A 13,775-nucleotide genomic window follows, 5' to 3' on the forward strand; every position below is an offset into this window, starting at 1 on the left:
TAACAGAGCAAAGCCTAAAGTTTTCTTTCTTGTTTTAGTATTTTCAGATTTATATGCCACTGTTCTGCTAACATAAAAAGTGGTTTGGGAAATTTTTACATTTATATATTCTCTGGAAACGTATACAACATGTAAAGATGATCTAAACGTTGAAAGCTTAAAAAAAAAAAACTGTCAATATTACCACCATGGGACATTGTCCTATGTTCCTGTAATCTTTATCTCTACTACTACCACTCTGTTCAAGCTTTATGTTCCTTTAGTTAATCTTGGTACCTCTCTTTTCCTGGAAAATAATTAATTTTATAGATATTTTAAAACATATTTATGTGGATTTATTCTTAATGTTTTCTTATAAAATTTGAAGTCTCTAACTGTGGTTAGATATTCTTTCTCATTCTTATTTGTTCATATTTATGCATTCTCTCTCTTACTTTCTCCTTTACTTATAATTGCCAGGTATAATTGTGATTGATTTGTTTTCCTAAAGTGCCAACTTTTGCATCTATCTAAGTTGTTATAATGTTCTTATGTGGGAGGGATGATGAAAGAATTGTCAGTATGAATCAGGAAAGAAAAAACAATGAAGCCATTTCTCTGTGACTGATGGCTGTGAGTTCAACTTTGTGAGGCCTCATTGAGTAAGCACATTCACAATATCCACAAATTACTCTGACACCATTGTTTATGTTTCTCACAATCATAAACTTCAAAGAAGTCTATCACTCTAAATATGGGACACAGTAAGAAAAAGTTATAAATTGGTGTTAATATCATGCGTGTCCTGTACAATTAAGAACTTTTTTAAAATTGCACTTATCTGATGAATATGAGGAAATGAAAAACAACTTTCCTCCGTACTGAATGTCAGAGACATTCTTAGCATTAATCAAAGGAGAGAAAGAAGAAAAATAATGGAGGTCAACTTTTAGGGACTTTGCTTTCAATTCATAATAAAAAGAAATGGTTAAAAAATTAAAGAGTATTATAATAATAATAACTTCAATATTGACTTATCATCTACTATCAGTCTTCTATAATGAGGAAAGACTTGCGAGTTAAAATGTAATTCTTTTATTGAGAAAACATTTTTATTTAGATCTAATTTAATTGCCCCAAAACTCATCTGCAGTGTATTATCTCCTGGAAAATATTATCAAGTACCCTTCTAAGCCAGGTGCTTGGTTGGAAACTGAGGATGTCAAGATGTGCAAAAACACCAGCTTGCAATATTTACTTCTGTTCATTGTGCTTCATCAACTTTCAGGGGCACATTGCTTCCTCTACGTATGTCTCTATTTCCAATGTATGTTGGCTAGACTCAGCATCTTCAGCTCACATCTCGGTGGTCAGCACTTGCCTTGTTCCTGCTCTATGAGGATATGCCTGGTGTCTCATCTCAGCTGTTCTATATTATGCCCTTGACTTCTCAGTCAAATCTGCTGATCACCAAGCCAAAAGAGAACACTTGGTCACATAAACTTGATTCCCCTTCATTTTTTTCCCATACACTATATATGACAGTCTCTCTAATTCTTAGCTGTTTCATTTCTCTTTCGAAGTTTGGAATATATTTCACTTGGTTTTATGGTACAGTAATTTATTAGAATGGCATACTGTCAGGGCAAAATGAATGGCTCCCTTCAGTTGATAGACTACTGTCAGATAAGACTCAGGATGAAGATGAAGTGTCCATCCAATAATACAGCTTTGGTAAGAACTTGCTCCATTACATGCAGACACTGTGGTTTAGGGATTCAAGTGCATAGCGATTGGGGATACATGCTGACGAGGATGTGGAATTGTTTTTAACAATGTCTGTTGACATGGATTTTCAAATTATTATTTTCAAATTGAATTCATGATTTAATTTGTAATAGTAAAATGTGAATGTATTCCCTGATGTGTATTATCTGTGACACGGCTTGCACTATGGCTCATCTTCGTATTTGAGGGCCTGGCACCATGGTCTTGGCATAGGGAATGGGGCATTTTGAACATGTAGACTTCTATAAATAGAAGGAAATGCTTATTTCAGTCTGTGGTTACCTCTGAAGCATTTTATCTCTAATTTCTCGAATCTGGGAAAATGAGGTGACTCAAGAGCTATAAAATGAGAGTGACCACACCTAACTCACAGAGTTACTGAGAGAAGTTCAGGTGAGAAAAGTGGTTGTGATAGTATGTTTTAAACTGTTTTTACATTGCTAAGAAAATATGAGGGACATCTGTTACCTCATTTGCAGGAAATAGACAGAATTTCCAACCCCAAACTGATACAAACACCAAGACAACTCTGCTGTATCTGAGCTGTGAATCTTTAAACATAAGCCCTAAGTAAAATTTATTCTCTCACATTTTTAATGAAATCAAAATAAATACAATTACTGACCAGAAGCCAAAGATCACAGGGGGCTAGAAGGGAAGCAAGGATATGGTCAATATTGTTTGTTTGCATTCTGGCACTGTTTTCTGGGTGAATGTTTTATTAACAAGGGAGAAGGGATGGTCTTTCATCCCTTGAATAGTTGTGTGGTGACTGGAAAACTTGAGACCCTAATGAGAACATAGTTCCGTAGAAAGTGAGAGACTGAAACCACAAGATATTAAAATCTGCACCCCCCCTTCCCCACCAATAAGAGCTTTTCCCAAAGAGTAGACATTAGCTCTCAAAATCATGTTCAGGAATATACAAATGTGCACATATCTTTCCGTATTCTGTTTCTGCATTCATTTTCCAAAGACTTTGAAACCTACCTTTTTTTTTTTTTTTAACCCAAATGAAAATAAATATAAGAATGAGTAGTTTGCTCTTATGGAAGGTCTATTCTTTAAAGAATGGGCTTACAATTAATACTATGGTTTGTGATTAAATCTGTTGTTGATTCCTAATAATGGAGCAAAAGTTATTTGGTAAATGTAATATCAATATCATTGCTTTCCACAGAAAAAATCATGGCTGCTAAAACAAAAAGGAGCAAGATATATGAGCAACACAGAAAATTAATTATTATCCATTTCAGTAAATCTCACTTTCTTGGAGAAATTGTCTTGTCAGACAACAAGTAATTTCTGCTGGTGTATATCCCTATTCACTCTCGTTAAGCCACATTGAGTGTTAAGGATAGACAGTCATGGTTTCTCCTCCCAGGGTTCTTGTCAATATCTGCATTCAGTCATAGCTAAGTATAATAAGTGCCCTAGATCACAGAGAAATTCCAAATAAGGTAAAAAATCAGGTTTATGATTCTCTAATGCAAATATACTTGTGTTTCGCTTAACCTCAGATCAACTCTCATGGCTTTGAAACATTTCTGAACTCTCTCATACAGTCATAATTTCTCTTCAGGGCAGGGGGTGTTGTTACTCAAAAAGAAAACAGAATGGGTTTATCTAATATTTGTCCAGAATTGCAAACATCAAGCTGCTTTCATCTCATAAATTGTCATTTCTCACCCCAAACGCAAACACTAATCAGTAGCCACATAATAGACCCCAATGCACTTTTTCCAATGAGACCAGGGTGGTCTTTCAATCCCAAAGGAGGTACCACTACTGCCTTCTGTTTCTCTATGTCTCACTTAGATGACCTTTGAGAATATGTGTATGTGAAGGAGTCCTTCAAATGTATCTAGTGTTTATATTAGCCTATGAGCTGCAGGAAAGGTTGCTATAACCTCCCAGGTCATCATGCCAAACATATCCAAATAGATGCAATAGAGTGAGGAAGATATTTTTTCCCTGATTGCACCACTAAATTTTTTTCTTCTCTGCCTCACCAAGAAAACAGTTCAGGCCAATTTTGATTTAAACGAATGCTAGGCAGATGTGTTCAATGTCCTTAGCATATTTGTATACTTCAGCCATACTGTGACCAGCAGTCACTAAAAGTTGAACAGCCAAGGCCACTAGGAGCTTAGGATTGTCACAGTATGTCAGAGTGACATTTGTAGGACTTATATCTAATTATGGATTATGTGTTGATAAGGTGTCCTGGGCCTCTCCAGCCTTCTCTACGGGCTTTGCTCATGAAGGGAAATAATAACACAGAAATACATAGAAAGCCAGCTTTTAAAAGTGTCTCTAAACTTCCATTTTTTTGAGTTAAAAGATCTTATGACCAACAGACAGAGAGTTTAAATAATACATATTGGGCTTCTGTGCAAGGAAGAATAAATAGGTAGAAATTTTTTTGAAGGGGAATGCTTACCTGGCCATCTGGTAGAATCTACATTTTGAATTTGGTTCCCTCAAGAAATACCCAGGTTAAATGTTCTTCTCTTAATAACAAAACTACCCTCTTTGAGAAATGACATAACCCTCTGAGCTATGTCACCAGATAAGAACCACAATTGAGTCCTCACATTTTCAGATGCCTTGTATAACATTCCCAATTTAAACTCAGAGGCCAGATGGTTTTCAGTAATTATGGGAGCAGTTGATGAAAGCAGACAGTCTGAAGGCAGCAAGGACTAACTAGTTTTATTTGGCGCAACACAGTGCCCAGTGTTTAAAGAAATATAGTTTTGCAATTAATTACCGATATTTTTAAAATCAGAAGCTTCACATAAAAATCCAAACTTATGTCATATCTTGGAAAACCTCCTGGCTTTTATTCTGGAGATGCTATCAGAGATGAACTGTCCTCCTTACCTAGCCTGCATCCATTGTCTTTCTACCTATAGGTGCTAGAGTCTTAAATCTCATTCCTATTAATCTTTACAACCCACCCCTGTTTCATACCTTGGCACAGAGGCATGCTTCCATTGAGCATATTAAATGATGAAAGAATTCTCTAGAAGAGTATCAGAAACTTGCAAAGATATGTTCTCAGACTAAAGCCTCCCATGAGTATGAGAGTCCTCTCTAAATTCTAATCACAAGTTCCTTGTATTAACATAATTTATTTACATAAATATATGTCCCTGAAGATTCTAAACCACCCCTAGGCAGACACCATATACCTCAAGACACCATATATCTCACACCACACAGAACAATGACTGAATATACAATCTAATGACTCATATGTATATGTATTTATCAATGATGTTTTCAAAGATTGATCTGTCTTCAACTCTTAGCTTTAATTTTTAAAAGGAACATGTAGAAATTTCTTTAATTCTAATGTTTGGAAAAGTCATAATAAGGTAAGAGTTGGTTTGGAATGATTTAAGCCATTTCCCAGACTCTCCTTAGAGAAAAGACTAAACCTTAATGCCTTAAAGGTGTTTGGAAACTGTGGTAATTTGAAATGTCACTTTGTGCATAATCCATTTTATTTAGGGAACAAAAGAGCTAAGTCTGGTTAAACTCTTGAAAATTATACCAGCTCCAAAACAAAATCAGTTTTCTCAGATAGTAATCTCACATTATTAACTAAATTTACCTTAAATTAATTTATAATTGTTAAATGTTTTGCAATAAAATTCTGGAAAAATTTCCCCTTAGCTTATTTTACTTAAAAAAAAAATACATTTGTCAGTGTGTGAAAGGAAGAAGAAATATGGACTCTGCTCTCGTAATAAATAAGTCTACCCTGGGATGCAACATGCCCCCTCCATGGTCTCATTAATCATTAAGAATTAAGGCTTCACTGGGTAGACAAACATGCAACAATGAAATTCAGTCTCCATTTCATAGATGGGGAGGCCAAGGCAGCAAGAGGTTAAGTGATTTTTGGAGGCCACACAACAAGAGGATGGAAGAGCAGGAGCAGGGCCCAGCCACTGTTCTGAGCTCCCCTAGCAGTGTCCATGAGAACCTTCATAAAAAAAAAGTGTTGGGGGGGACTGCAAGAGGACCCAATGGAAGGGCGCTTGACTCATAGAAAGGTTACAGCAGGAAACTCACAGGTCTGCTTTCAAGACATTCCTCCCAATTCATGGGCTATGACTTTGCCAAATTAGTTGTCTGAGTCAGCTTTTCCTCACCTTTAATAGCTATAACAATATTTACACTTAACATTTACTGTAAGATTCACTTTGAACTCATATATGAAGAATCTCCAGCACATTGTAAAAATTCAACAATGTTGTCTCCCTTTATCTTGCAACATACCCACAGATAGAAAACTATTATTTCCTTCCATTCCTGGACTAAGAAATCCTAATCCACCATGCCATCTATCAGGAGAACTAGGGAGGGTGGACAGGGCCAGCCCAGGGTCTGGACAGTCCTGTATAATCCTTTAGAATATCAGCCATATCTTATTATCCATGCTATTAGCACTCCTTTTACAACACTGAGAAATTGCTGTGATTATGTACATCACCTTCCCCCAAGCCCTAACCACAAATACTTCCTTACTTTCTCTGGGCTTCCCCATATTTATAAGTGTTTACTTCCTTTCTAAAGAGGCCTCCTTATACAGTAAATAAATAGTGTAAACATGCTACTGCTACTCATTTATGTAACATTACCTTGCAAGCAATATCATATTTTACCACTGGTACCAAACTAAAATAAATTTTCTTTTAAGAACTCTCAAGCATTCAGTTAAGTTCATTTTTACTGGTACATTACCTTTTGTTTATCTCAAGCTGGTGAACTAATAACTGTAAATTAATGATGTTTGGAATTAATATTAAAAAGGGAGATAGTAAAATAGTAAATAGTGAATAGATGGTGAAATATATTACAAAACCCACATGGCAATTAAGATTTGAAAGCTGTATGGCCTGTGTCAGGGGACCAGGCATCCATATTCACTAGCCAGCCACATGGAAGTCATCCTTTATCCCTCTTCCTTCTCCCTATAGGCATCACCTCCTAAACATCACATGTCCTTCAGCCCCTCACAGGATGGTCTCCTTTCCTTTACTCCTCTGGGTCTGGCTGTATTCTGACCCTCAGCATCCATCCATGTTTGAATTGTAGCAATCTTCTAGCTCATGCCCCTGTTCCCATTTTTATCCACACATCTGAAAATGTGAGGACTCAATTGTGGTTCTTATCTGGTGACATAGCTCAGAGGGTTATGTCATTTCTCAAAGAGGGTAATTTTGTTATTAAGAGAAGAACATTTAACCTGGGTATTTCTTGAGGGAACCAAATTCAAAATGTAGATTCTACCAGATGGCCAGGTAAGCATTCCCCTTCAAAAAAATTTCTACCCATTTATCCTTCCTTGCACAGAAGCCCAATATGTATTATTTAAACATACAGTTCAAACTCTCAAGCATTCAGTTAAGTCCATTTTTACTGGTACATTATCTTTTGTTTATCTCAATTGCTAGAATTTTATTTCTGGAAGTTCACTTACTCAGCTTTGTCTTGCTTGTCTTGTTTTTCTACCCAGAATCTATTATTTCATTTGAGTTTCTAGTCATTCTTTAATCTTCTAATACATTAAATAGGCTTAGTCTCTTTCAGACAACGTAATTATCTTGAATTCTTATTTGCTATTTTCATGTTTATTGTGCCTCTACTTCTTTTCCACTATTGATAGCTTTCTTGTGTAGCTCATAATTTTTTGTTTCTGAGTTCATCTTCTAAGGGATTTATTTATCTGTGGGCACTCGAGACTGTGGAAAATTCCATACAGAGTGGCTTTCCCTTTGCTTCCACAGGACTCTTGATCAGGTCCAGTTTCACTCCCATTTCTCAGGGATATACCCTTGAACTCCATACTAATCCTGTGCATGGCATGGGCTTCATGTGATAACTCACAGGTTACTTTTCATTTTCTTTCTGCTTAGAGACCCAGGTGAATAGTAGACTTCCTTATTGTTTCTATGTTTGGAGTTTCTCTTTACATAAAGTCAGCCCTTTCAGACTCCTGGATCTCTGTAAGACACCTGGGATTCAACCTTAATCTTTCCACAGGTACTCTGCTCCCTCTCTCAACCTAATAGGGCATTCAGTCCTCATCGCCAGCCTCCAGAATGTATATCCAGATGTCATTCCTCTACCAGCCAAAGCATCTGACCACAAGCTACTTTTCTAGCCTTCAGTTTCCTTTTCATTTCTGCAATGTGGGAATTTTTCTTTCTTTCTACTAACCTCAGCTATGTGTCTAAAAAGATTTTATTTTGGTTACAGTTATCCAGTATTTTTTCTGCTTTGTAACTGGAAACGAAGCACACCTTAGCTTTGTCTTCCTGTTTTATGAACTAAAATCTTCCCTCTGAGCTCTGCAGACCTTGAATTAGAAGGTGTGTTTTTTTCAGCATTCAGCAAGTGCTTGCAACACAGAAAATATTTAAACTTTTGACTGTTGAATAATTAAACCTGAGATGAAACTCACCTCCATTTAGCAACTGGATCTTAGAAAAGCCATGAAATCCCTCTAGGCCTCAGCTTCTTCATTGTCAGACCAAATGAAAATAATTCCTCCCTCGTTGCCTCACACAGTGGGTTGTGAAAATAATTCAATAATATTATGAAATAACTTTAAAAAGTCATAAGCACTAGTTAAGTGAAAGATACTAAGGAAAAAAATAACACTCTATTAAATGATCATATACTCACTTCTTTCTCACCAGAACACAGAGAACAAATGAAAACTGAGTTCCTCTGGCCTCTACCAATTGGTGTTGAACTCCTTAAGTGACATCAGCATGGCAAGACAAAAAGCTCTAGAATGCTCAGCACATTTTGCCTTAAATATAGACCCTTATTCTAGGGCTTGTCCATGAATATTTCATGTTAACACCTGAAGTTCTTTTAAACTCAGCTCTGCCATTTGTTCTAGTTTGTCCAGTGTTGAGAAAATATGATCACCAACAGTGATGGCCTCCCTGGTGTATATGACACTGAGCAGTAGTTTTCTCTGACTCTCTCTTTCTGTTTCCATTTATTTCTAATGGTGTAGTTGGCAAATACTTACGGAATGCCAACCATGTAATGGTGATTATGAAAGTGTATCTTCTTTTCCCTCTGGGGCCTAAAGTTAGCAATTGCATGGGAGAAATAACAAGCTTAATCATTCGAAGCATTTGCTGTAAGAGTCTTTTTTTCTACCTTCACATGTTCTAGAGCTAATGAAACACTTTTCAACATTTCAGCAGAACCCTCCTAAAACTCTATCCATCTCTTTAGCCTTATCTTCCATTCCTCTCTTATGCATGCCCTAGTTTTCTGTTAAATTGTTCTACACATTGGATCTTGAACATACTTCATGATTTCTAGACCTTGTGCCTTTCTGATGTTGTTCCTACTACAAACTCGGCCCTTCTCTTCAAGTCTTATCTAACCTCAGGGCTAAGCTCAGGGACTGTCTTTGTCTGAGCTTCCCATTCAATTGAGCTAGGATTCTTCTCTTAATTTCAACAGACAAGGCTGCCTGTGCCTTCCTTACAGCTCTTAACATGTTCTGATGCACACTGCATTCATTTAGGCACTGGTCTTCTCCTCAGCCAGGAGGTTTTTGTGAACTCCACCTGTATCTTCCCTATTTACCTCTGAATTCCCATTGTACCAAGCGAGTATCTCACCTAAAATTCATGCCTAGAAAATGTGTACAGATATTGATCTAACTTGGATGACATGTGATGAGTTTTCAAGGCAAAGAGATAATCCATTCATGTTCTACAACAAAACCACAGGCAAAAAAGAAAGCCAAATTAAATTGAAATTTTGGGTTACTCAGTACTGGGAACTGGTAAGCAGTGATTTCTTTTTTTAAAGGGCATTTCTAAATCATGAGAATGCCTTAGAAAATCCTTAGCCCATTACTTTAAACCCAGGTCCTAAGAAAAATGTCTTGGTAGGTTCTATACTTTCTCCCTGGGATGTGCGATGATATCCTTCTACTTACATGATTTCACTCATGTGCCAAGTATATCTTTAAGAAAAATTTTAGAAGTGGAATTTCTAGATCAAATAACATGTGAATTTTAAATTTTGGTGGATATTGCCAAATTACCTCCCATAAACAATGTTCCTGAGAGTATAGTTCTTAATATCTCCATACTACCCATTATGAGTAACAATGGATTGTTGTATTTTTTCTTCTCTCTCCATTCCCTTTGGTAAGCATTTCTTTTAATTGCCTCACTGCATGGAATAAGACCTCCTGAACTCTAAATCATAAGTTTATGAATCTTGAATTTTGTCAGGTCTTTGGTTGCATCTATTGAGATAATTGTATGTATTTTATTTTATTCTGTTAATGTGGTGAATTATACTGATTGCTTTTAAATATTAAACCAACCTGCATTTCTGGATAAGCTCTAATGGATTATAATGATTATCTTTCTTATATGTTGTTGGATTCATTTTGTTCAATTTTGCTAAAAATGTATGTCTGTGTTCTTAAAGGACATTATAGTTTCCTTTTTTTTTTGTAATATCTTGGTTTGTTTTGGTATCAGGGTTATATTGAGCTCAACAATTTGGAAAGTATTTCCACATTCATTTTCTAAAAGAATTTGTGTGAGATTGGTATTATTTTTCTTAGATGTTTGATAGAATTTATCAGTGAATCTGTCTAGACCTGAAGATTACTTTGTGAGATTTTTCATATTTTTCTAATTAATTCAGTTCCTTTAATAGACGTAAGGGTATTCAAATTTCCTATTTTATTTCTTGTCAGTTTGGGTGCATCGTATTTTTTGCAGAATTTATCTTTTTCATCAAACTTGTCAAATTTAATGATATAATATTATTCAAGTTCTCTTATTGTTCTTTTGATGCTTTTAGAATTTAGAGTAATAATCTTTTTATTATTCCTGATATAGGTAATTTGTGTTTTTCTCTTTTTTTTCCCTAGATGAATCTTTCTAGGTGATTACCAATTTTATTAATCTTGTTAAATAAACTTTTGGATTTGTTAATTTTCTCTATTATGTACTTTTATTTCATTGATTTCTGCTTTTATTATTTGTTCCTTCTACTATGTTGTGTACTTTGCTCTTCTTTTTCTAGCTTCTTAAGGTAGAAGTTTAGATCATTGATTTTATATTTATCTCCTTTTCTAACAAAAATATTTGCTATAAATTTCCCTCTAGTCGCTGTTACTGCTATATCCCACAAATTTTGATATGTTGTATTTTCATTGCATTCTCTAACTTCCCTTGTAATTTCTTCTTTAAGCCATGAATTATTTAGAAGTGTGCTGTTTGTCAACTATTCAGAGATTTTTTGTTTTTTCTTGTCTAATTTATTTTATGATCAGATATTTATTATTTCAATTTTTATAAATTTATTGATACTTGTGGTCAAACATATGTTCTCTCTTGATGAATGTTGCATGTGCACTTAAAAAATATATATTCCGAAGTTGTTAAATATAGTATTCTTTGAAAGTGCCTTAAATCAACTGTGCTGATTGTGTTTTTCAAGTTGTTCAAAATATTCTAATATTTTGTCTTCTTGTTTTGTCAATTACCAAGAGTACAATGTTGAAAAATGCCCTATTATTATTGCATAATTATCTATTAATTTTTTTAACTCTTTCAGTTTTGCTTTGGGTGTTTTGGAACTCTTATTAAGTACATAAACTTTATGATGTCTTCCTGACGAGTTGATAATTTTATCACTATACGATATTTTTCATGGGCAGTGCCTCTAGGATGATGGAGTAAGTAACTCCTAAAATATGCTTCTCCATTAAAGCAAGTAATATACCGGCCAAAAAAAAAAAATGCTAAAATTAAAGTTTTAAAAACTCCAGAAATTAATCAAAGTCTTGAAACTATGCAAAGAGCATTTATTCAAGAAAACTGTCTGAATTTCAGTAAGAACAGCAAGCTTTGTAGCATTTTGACTTGCCATAGTCTCCTCCTCCTATACTCAGCTCTGTGGTAGCTTGAAAGTCACCAGACTTGGAACCATTGCAAATGTGAAAAACAGCAGTCTAGCAGATATGTATAGGACAAAATGGATTGGAGCTCCACAAAAAGCTTCATCTTAAGAAAATTGTCACTATTTTACCTATCTGGCAGGTCTCCAAAAAGCCCTAATAACAAAGCTTATCTTTATTTGATCTGACTCAGAACTTGCTTATTAAGGAGAATTCTATCCCCAGGGCAATTATTGAAAAATAACTGTGATTGTTTAGCATCCAAGCTGACTGAGGGGCAAGAACAAGGTTGATCAAACAATTTAAAAAAGAAATCTGGGAAATGAGACTTAAAAATCTCTGACATTCCTGAGAATCTAGAAGAAAATGTACATGGATGGGCTATCTACATGCCCAGGAAAGACCTGGAAAGAACCTTGAGGTCCTGGGCAAGCAGCAGGAAGTGAAGGCTAAGGCAGAGTCATAAACTGCTGGAGCATTGAGGCCTGTCTTAGCATGTAAACAGAGTCCTTTGGCAAAGGGTGAAAGAATTATATGATTCAAGGCACTAAAGGAAATCTATGTCCAATTATTAATTGACCAGTGTTTTAAGTGAGTAGAGATTTTGTATCTGCATATGACAAAGAATACACACTATGTAAGAAAATCACTAAACAAAAAAATAGCATTGACAATGGCAAAGGCAATGACAATCCCTGGTAATAAAAGCTCATCACTGTGACAATGACAATTATCACTTATATGTTTGTAAAAACACAAGCACAAGTTCTGTTAAAAGAGGCCTGCCAACACCACAGCACCATTTTCATGACTTTTAGCAATTAACCAGAAATACAGGATAAAATTGTTCTTGCTAGGAGAAATTCATAATTTATGCACACAGCTCTCATTTTCCCAAAACACTTCCCAAGGTGGTCAAAATGAATTAGATAAAATGATGCAGGGACTAATGGGAAAAGCAGGGTTTTTTTTTCAGAGAAAAGTTTTTTCTTGTCTTTAATAATGGTTTGGGAGAAAATCTTCATGCGGATCCCCTGGGCCAGACATAGTCCAGTAGCCTTAACACTCACAAGCCACATAGTAATTTGTCCACAGATTTCCCCAATGCCCCTCAAAGAAAGGGGAGTTTACAGGAAAGTAGTGTTAAATCATCTGAATTCCATTATTGAACCAATTCAATCAAGAATTAGAATATATGTTTTTTTTTTCTTTTAAGGGAAACAATAATTAAGAGTCTAATAAGACCAAACAAAATAAATATTCTTAATCCTCATACACATCCACCATAAGTTGTTTTCAAATTAATTTAGATAACACAAAAAAATATTGATTCAGCAAATCTATAATTGCTATCTATAATAGGTTTCCCTGGGTAAAATCAATTACCAACTTCCATAAGAATGTAGGCAAGCAAGTACCATTAGATGATAAAACTTTTAGAATTCATGGTCTAACTATATCAAATTAAGAATATTCTACTCATTGCCACCATTTTGTTTCTTCTCCAAACTGCTAAAATATCAATGTGCTTAATTTCAGTCTATAATGTTTCTATGTTCTAAGAGATACATAGATCAGGTACCATGAGACACCATGATTTTTCCAATGGGCAATTAACTTTTTTAAAAAAGAAGGCCCAAGAAGGAGGATCCAAGCCAAGGGCATTTTTTTTTTAAATTAATAAAACGTGACTGTGGTTTGCTGTCTGTAAATTTTGGAAAATTCTGTTATTATTTCAATAAACTGTGTGTGTGCAAGTAGTTGTGTGTAACTATTCTCTTTTCCTCTTTGTATTCTAGTGCTCATATATTATATCTTTTGAAATTTTCCTGCAGTTCTTAGATGTCCTGTTCTGTTTTTGCCATTATTTTATCTCTTTATTTCAGTGTGTAAAGCTCTAATAGACCTATTTTCAAGACCACCTTTCAGTCTCTGATGAGGCCATCAAAGGTGTTCTTTATTTCCATTACAATGTTTTAGGTATCCAAAATTTTCTTTTTATAATTCCTCAGAGTTTCCATCTCTCTGT

Source organism: Pteropus medius, unplaced genomic scaffold (genome assembly GCF_902729225.1).
Source record: "Pteropus medius unplaced genomic scaffold, Ma_sr-lr_union100, whole genome shotgun sequence".
In the NCBI taxonomy this organism is placed as follows: Eukaryota; Metazoa; Chordata; class Mammalia; order Chiroptera; family Pteropodidae; genus Pteropus; species Pteropus medius.